The following is an 8,660-nucleotide window of genomic DNA, read 5'->3' as shown; positions in this document are numbered from 1 at the left end:
TAAATTTATAGATCTTATCTGAAGAACATAATGGAAATTACAAAACACTATTGATTCATGGTGTCGTACAGCACGATTCCATAACCACCAATCCTTATCGCGTTGATTAACAACTCCAGTAATATTGTAACATAAAGATTACACTAGATGCCGTTACCCTAAGTTGCCCCGGTCTCCCCCAGTACAATGTTTGTGTCAGCAAGATTGGCGAATTAGGGTCATGATGTGGGTATAAATACTGCACCAAAAGCACGTACAGATTACCGAACTCTGGGGTCTTCCCCAGAGGGAGGTCACTGACTGATCTCTGGGTTAGTCTGGGTATGCCTATTGTGGAACTAACGTGGAGCAGTAGGTGACCAAGTGCCACACCCTAGATCAGCCCTAGCAAAGGAAATAGTGTGGGCGCGCAGCTTAAGTTGCCGTTCCAACTTACCTCCCTTTGCTAGGTTCTTCACGTCTTTACCGGCTCGGTGAATGCCCTCGGACCTAAGTCTAGGGTTCATTCATCACCGTTAAAGCGTCGCCCCTCGTGTTCCTTCTGCCCTATAACTTAATAAAAGTGGGTTACTTGTGTAATCCTGTGTATTCTGTCCCCTCAACCAACCCTTAACGTGACATGGTGGAGGCGCCTCGTTTCATCCCCGTCTGCTAATCCCCACATTAGTGGACACGCCCTCGCAGACGCAGTTAACGGCGCAGGAAAAAGGGAATGATTGAAGACGGTACACTTCTAGGTCCACAAAATCTGGCAGCCCGCTTCGAATAAGGTACAGAAGCTCAAGTGGAAGAAGATAAGCTAAGACAAGGGCCAGAAGGGTAAGGAAGAGACATAGCGAAAACACAATGATAGGTTGTGGAAGAAAAAGGGCTAGCCTGCAGGTCCACAGTTGCTTGAACTGAGTAGGGCAATGTCAAGAGGGGCCTGTAGGACGCTCTAAGAAAGCAACCATAGCTCAACATTCTTAGTGCATAGCAGCACATTATTTTTGTATTAGATTGGGTATGGTAAAAGGCAAATTTTTTTAATTAGGTTTCATAGAATAAGTGTATAGTTAACGCAATTATTTATTTACAATATCTTGATTTCTAGGCCAGTGTCGCGATCCCTGACCTAAGTGTAGGTATGTGATGACCTAGCAAATTCGTGCAATTATGAAGTTCTAGGTTACAACAACAAAGTGTACTGGTTTACATAATGATTTTATTTATGTTTTAAGAGATGTATGGCAAACTAAGTAATGATTGGAATCTTGTTTTATTTTTTTTTTTAGGGTCAACCTGGCAATCTTGTTGCGTCTATCGATCAACTGCTACAGCCTTGTTGAAAAGCGGACTAGCCTTATGTCTTGGAGAAGCCGACATCTTCAGATGGGTCCCGCCACGACGGTTCTACTTTCTTCGTGTGCACCCGAAGTCTTTAATAAAGTCGAGCTGAAGAAGCATCTCCAGATGGGCTCACGTTAATTAGGAAGAAATATACTTGTCCAAGGATAGGTGTGCTAAAGGAGCACGCAAAAGGACACAATATGAAGAAATGAAGCTAAGCGATGAAGTTTGCCGCTTAGAGAATAGAGTGCCAAGAAAAGGCACTACGATGAGATGAAGCCTAGGTGAAGCGTTTCCACTTAGACGATGGTGCCAAAGAAGGGTACAATGAGCAATTTACGGAATTTCGCTTAATAAGGAAGGCAATAAGATAGACGCAACAGCAAGGTTGAAAGGTGACCCAATGTAACATTTGTGATATTTTAAAGTACACCCCTATCTCTCGCAAGCATTAAGAATAGGACTATATTAAGCTATTATATTGTAGTCTGGTGAAGAAATAAAGGACTCGTTCCACCACCTTTATATACCCTATAGCATTTAAGATTAACATTAGTATATGTAGACTTTATGTATAAGTTTCGCTTTTAGTGTTCGGGGCGAACACTTTCTAGGGGAGGGGCATGTAACATAAAGATTACACTAGATGCCGTTACCCTAAGTTGCCCCGGTCTCCCCCAGTACAATGTTTGTGTCAGCAAGATTGGCGAATTAGGGTCATGATGTGGGTATAAATACTGCACCAAAAGCACGTACAGATTACCGAACTCTGGGGTCTTCCCCAGAGGGAGGTCACTGACTGATCTCTGGGTTAGTCTAGGTATGCCTATTGTGGAACTTAACGTGGAGCAGTAGGTGACCAAGTGCCACACCCTAGATCAGCCCTAGCAAAGGAAATAGTGTGGGCGCGCAGCTTAAGTTGCCGTTCCAACTTACCTCCCTTTGCTAGGTTCTTCACGTCTTTACCGGCTCGGTGAACGCCCTCGGACCTAAGTCTAGGGTTCATTCATCACCGTTAAAGCGTCGCCCCCCGTGTTCCTTCTGCCCTATAACTTAATAAAAGTGGGTTACTTGTGGTATTCTGTGTATTCTTCCCCCTCAACCAACCCTTAACGTGACAATATTTTGGACACGCTTGTCAACTGGAGCTTCATAGAAATCATTCACTTCCTTTATTCTTAATGTCACGTCAATATTTAGATTATACGTGCAACAGCTATACGTCTTACTTACGACATCTTCTCCTATTTCGTCTTCTAAGGCGCTGTCGTTATTATTTTGCTTTTCTTCTCCCGATAACAAGAAAAATTTAAATTATAAGCGTTTGTAGCTTTACAACACACATCGCAATTCATATGAAAAAAGTCATGTTCATGCACTAGCAAAAAAGACACTCCCTTGTAGTGATAAGCAACTTTTTTGTAAAACTCATCAACAAAACCTTCATGACATTTAATGCAAATATTCATAATTAAATTTATAGATCTTATCTGAAGAACATAATGGAAATTACAAAACACTATTGATTCATGGTGTCGTACAGCACGATTCCATAACCACCAATCCTTATCGCGTTGATTAACAACTCCAGTAATATTTTGGACACGCTTGTCAACTGGAGCTTCATAGAAATCATTCACTTCAGGATTTATTCTTAATATCACGTCAATATTTGGATTATCCCTCGCTTTACGAAAATAAATTAAAAACGTAGTTCACTAAAACAGGGTCATCACTGACCCATAATCAAATGTGTATATATAAGCACAATATAACGGTTTATTATCTATCTATTATTCCAAAATTAAAACTTATTACAAAACAAAACTTAAACTTGATAGTTGTGTGCAACATCTGGTGACATCTGTACTCAACTCTATGAGTTAGAAAGTACAGATGGCGTTCCAAAATCTAGGAACAGCACCATTAATGCCGCATCATTCGGTAAACACCGATCTGATTGGTTGAAAATGGTGAGGTTTTGTTTTTTGTTTATCAATCCCAATCCTCTGACCGGTTTCGCCGTATTACGGCTCATCAGAGAGGCTATAGGGCTTGATAACCAAAGAACAAAACCTTCGTTCCAGTATAGTCAACTGGATGCCAGAAATGATAGTTGTGTGCAACATCTGGTGACATCTGTACTCAACTCTATGAGTTAGAAAGTACAGATGGCGTTCCAAAATCTAGGAACAGCACCATTAATGCCGCATCATTCGGTAAACACCGATCTGATTGGTTGAAAATGGTGAGGTTTTGTTTTTTGTTTATCAATCCCAATCCTCTGACCGGTTTCGCCGTATTACGGCTCATCAGAGAGGCTATAGGGCTTGATAACCAAAGAACAAAACCAGAACAACCAGATCAGATCCACCTCTTTTTCAACCAATCAGATCGGTGTTTACCGAATGATGCGGCATTAATGGTGCTGTTCCTAGATTTTGGAACGCCATCTGTACTTTCTAACTCATAGAGTTGAGTACAGATGTCACCAGATGTTGCACACAACTATCATTTCTGGCATCCAGTTGACTATACTGGAACGAAGGTTTTGTTCTTTGGTTATCAAGCCCTATAGCCTCTCTGATGAGCCGTAATACGGCGAAACCGGTCAGAGGATTGGGATTGATAAACAAAAAACAAAACCTCACCATTTTCAACCAATCAGATCGGTGTTTACCGAATGATGCGGCATTAATGGTGCTGTTCCTAGATTTTGGAACGCCATCTGTACTTTCTAACTCATAGAGTTGAGTACAGATGTCACCAGATGTTGCACAAAACTATCATTTCTGGCATCCAGTTGACTATACTGGAACGAAGGTTTTGTTCTTTGGTTATCAAGCCCTATAGCCTCTCTGATGAGCCGTAATACGGCGAAACCGGTCAGAGGATTGGGATTGATAAACAAAAAACAAAACCTCACCATTTTCAACCAATCAGATCGGTGTTTACCGAATGATGCGGCATTAATGGTGCTGTTCCTAGATTTTGGAACGCCATCTGTACTTTCTAACTCATAGAGTTGAGTACAGATGTCACCAGATGTTGCACAAAACTATCATTTCTGGCATCCAGTTGACTATACTGGAACGAAGGTTTTGTTCTTTGGTTATCAAGCCCTATAGCCTCTCTGATGAGCCGTAATACGGCGAAACCGGTCAGAGGATTGGGATTGATAAACAAAAAACAAAACCTCACCATTTTCAAAACTTAAACTTACTAAACGCAGTTAATAAAACATAATGTATTTTGTATATGCATCAAAATATATAACAAACAAACAGTAATCGATAAACACTATTCTCCGTCTTCTTTTTGGCAACAACAAGAACAAATTATGCTTTTTGCAACTTTACATTGAGATTGACGTGAACAAACAAACTTTTTGCACCTGTCACATTTTGAAGAATATTTGTTATCATTTCCACGGCACATAAAACACCTACTTCGTTTGACGGGGACGTTAGAAATGGACGGCATCTTATTGACTGGAACTCCTGTACTTTCGATAGAAGTGCATGTATTTGCAGAAAATCCTCTACCGTCTTCACGAATTTTCTCAGCACGCCTTACTATATGATCGTGTGTCAAAATATGACCAAGTTCCTGTAGAAAAAATTGTCTTCTCAATTTTATGCTATAGTTCGTTTTATTCCAGTCCGGATTTTTATGGATCCAAATAATAAAAGCGTTATAGGCGGCAATGTCAAGCCAATTGAAAAATAAACGCAAAGGCCATCTTCTGGTGCTTCGCTTACAGGAGTATTGTCGAACTATCTTATCCAAGCAGTCAACGCCACTTTTTGTGTTATTGTAAAAAAGAATTATGTCCGGCTTGAATTTCGAGTTTTCATCTGCAATATCATGTTCATGGTGCATGGAAGATAGCAAAACAACAAATTTCCTAGGCTTGGTAATGTATGACACTAAGGTAAGATCCCGTGTGAAAAGAAACTGTGAAGAGTACATGACTCTTTCACGAATATCCAATAAGCATTTTGGCAAGTCTTTGCGCGTCTTCCGAATTGTACCGACAATTGTTAGATTTTGGGATAAAAGTTCCTCGGCCAGCGTAATGTCTGTAAAAAAATTATCAGTAGTTATGTTGCGACCACTGCCACACCAATGGCTGGACAGAGTTTTCACGACTCGAGGGCCTTGATTTCTTTCTGCGGTGTTATTCACTTTTCCCAAATACACTTCAAAATTACAACAATAAAAAGTTTCTGCATCACAAAGCGTCCATACCTTTATACCATATTTTCCTGGTTTGCTTGGAATATACACTTTGAATGGGTAACGACCTCGGAAAGATACCAGCTGTTCATCAATTGTACCCCAAGCCGAAGGGTTGAATGATTCCCGGCAATTCTTGCCAAGTATTTCAGTAATTTCACGAATTGAAGCCAATTTGTCGTGAAGTTTTCGTTCAGGTCTTGTAGACAAATCATCAAAACGAAGATGACGTAAAATGCTAACAAATCTGTCTCTGGACATCGTTGCTTGATAAATAGATCTACTGAAAGCAGGATTTGTAGTTGACCATAAATTTCGGGCACTGTCATTAGATTCGTGAAATCTGCCACTAAGGATAAGTATGCCTAGAAAGGCCTGCATTTCTGTTGAATGCACATCTATCCAAGGTTCCACTGGGTTTGTGTGGTTATCATTGTAAGATTTGATAAGGTCTCTAGCTTTTTTATTCGTGTATTTCATAACAATTTCCATCAAGTCCTCAGAAAAAAATAACTTGAAACAGTCAATAATGGAACTCACATTATTACTTCTGTTTGTCAAACCTTTTTTTTCGCGCAAGATATTACTCGATCTGGACTTGCTTGTTTTAGGTGCTCTTGTAGACCATACACGACCATTTACTTCATATTGTCCATCAGATCTTGCTTCGTCTTCGGACTGAACGGGTAGATCAATCGCCTCCTCTTCTAACTCTTGGAATGACTGGTGTTCCTCATTTATCTCGGGTTCTGGTTCTGCATCATCAATGTCGGATACGTCACTCAAGTCTTCAGTCACATCCCTGTCAGGCTCCTCGTCGGACGATTGCATAAGCATTTCAAATAACTCTTTCTCACTAAGGCCTTTTCGCGACATTATTATTCACTACAAACTGATTAGTGCTACTTCAACAAAAGTCAGAAATAAACTGAGACTGAAAGATCACGCACACGACCGGACGTCTAACCAAGTAAAAACAAGTGTAAACAAAGAGAGTGTGTGTGTGAGAGAGAGAGATAGAGTACAGCGTACAAATCTAGTTGAATCCTGTCGTTTCGGCCAGTTTGGGTAGAGCGTGTAACGTCGAATACTAAAACCGGGTCATCGGTGACCCAACGGTCATTTTTGAAGAAAAAAGTGTGTAATGAAAAAATTTACAGTCAAAACATCATCAACATTAGAAAATAGAAGAATTCTAGAAAGGGCAACAAGAAAAAGTTATAAAGCCAAGAACTATAGATCAAATTGTTGATATCGGTCATCGCTGACCCAGTTTCAGTAAAGCGAGGGTTATAGGTGCAACAGCTGTACGGCTCACTTACGACATTTTCTCCTATTTCGCCTTCTAAGGCGCTGTCGTTATTATTTTGGTTTTCTTCTCGCAATAACAAGAAAAATTTAAATTATAAGCGTTTGTAGCTTTACAACACACATCGCAATTTATATGAAAAAAGTCATGTTCATGCACTAGCAAAAAAGACACTCCCTTGTAGTGATAAGCAACTTTTTTGTAAAACTCATCAACAAAACCTTCATGACATTCAATGCAAATATTCATAATTAAATTTATAGATCTTATCTGAAGAACATAATGGAAATTACAAAACACTATTGATTCATGGTGTCGTACAGCACGATTCCATAACCACCAATCCTTATCGCGTTGATTAACCACTCCAGTAATATTTTGGACACGCTTGTCAACTGGAGCTTCATAGAAATCATTCACTTCCTTTATTCTTAATGTCACGTCAATATTTGGATTATAAGTGCAACAGCTGTACGTCTCACTTACGACATCTTCTCCTATTTCGCCTTCTAAGGCGCTGTCGTTATTATTTTGTTTTTCTTCTCCCAATAACAAGAAAAATTTAAATTATAAGCGTTTGTAGCTTTACAACACACATCGCAATTTATATGTAAAAAGTCATGTTCATGCACTAGCAAAAAAGACAGTCCCTTGTAGTGATAAGCCACTTTTTTGAAAAATTCATCAACAAAACCTTCAGGACATTTAATGCAAATATTCATAATTAAATTTATAGATCTTATCTGAAGAACATAATGGAAATTACAAAACACTATTGATTCATGGTGTCGTACAGCACAATTCCATAACCACGAATCCTTATCGCGTTGATTAACAACTCCAGTAATATTTTGGACACGCTTGTCAACTGGAGCTTCATAGAAATCATTCACTTCAGGATTTATTCTTAATATCACGTCAATATTTAGATTATAAGTGCAACAGCTATACGTCTCACTTACGACATCTTCTCCTATTTCGCCTTCTAAGGGCCTGCGTTATTATTTTGGTTTTCTTCTCCCAATAACAAGAAAAATTTAAATTATAAGCGTTTGTAGCTTTACTACACACATCGCAATTCATATGAAAAAGTCATGTTCATGCACTAGCAAAAATAACACTCCCTTGTAGTGATAAGCAACTTTTTTGTAAAACTCATCAACAAAACCTTCATGACATTCAATGCAAATATTCATAATTAAATTTATAGATCTTATCTGAAGAACATAATGGAAATTACAAAACACTATTGATTCATGGTGTCGTACAGCACGATTCCATAACCACCAATCCTTATCGCGTTGATTAACAACTCCAGTAATATTGTAACATAAAGATTACACTAGATGCCGTTACCCTAAGTTGCCCCGGTCTCCCCCAGTACAATGTTTGTGTCAGCAAGATTGGCGAATTAGGGTCATGATGTGGGTATAAATACTGCACCAAAAGCACGTACAGATTACCGAACTCTGGGGTCTTCCCCAGAGGGAGGTCACTGACTGATCTCTGGGTTAGTCTGGGTATGCCTATTGTGGAACTAACGTGGAGCAATAGGTGACCAAGTGCCACACCCTAGATCAGCCCTAGCAAAGGAAATAGTGTGGGCGCGCAGCTTAAGTTGCCGTTCCAACTTACCTCCCTTTGCTAGGTTCTTCACGTCTTTACCGGCTCGGTGAATGCCCTCGGACCTAAGTCTAGGGTTCATTCATCACCGTTAAAGCGTCGCCCCTCGTGTTCCTTCTGCCCTATAACTTAATAAAAGTGGGTTACTTGTGTAATCCTG

At 39.7% G+C, this 8,660-nt stretch overlaps 1 long non-coding RNA gene across 1 annotated transcript; it reads left to right on the top strand.

Moving 5' to 3' along the window:
* The first annotated feature begins 658 nt into the window (after nucleotides 1-658).
* LOC145737177 (uncharacterized) lies at nucleotides 659-2,406 on the top strand. The gene is made up of 2 exons (XR_014180304.1): nucleotides 659-913; nucleotides 1,648-2,406. It is a non-coding gene; the product is annotated as an uncharacterized LOC145737177 (long non-coding RNA).
* The last annotated feature ends 6,254 nt before the right edge of the window (nucleotides 2,407-8,660 follow it).

Source organism: Ips typographus, linkage group LG13 (assembly GCF_016097725.1).
Source record: "Ips typographus isolate SLU linkage group LG13, UJ_Ityp_2.0, whole genome shotgun sequence".
Lineage (NCBI taxonomy): Eukaryota > Metazoa > Arthropoda > Insecta > Coleoptera > Curculionidae > Ips > Ips typographus.
The sequence above is the reverse complement of the archived record's forward strand: the minus strand, read 5'-3'. Positions and strand labels throughout refer to the sequence as shown.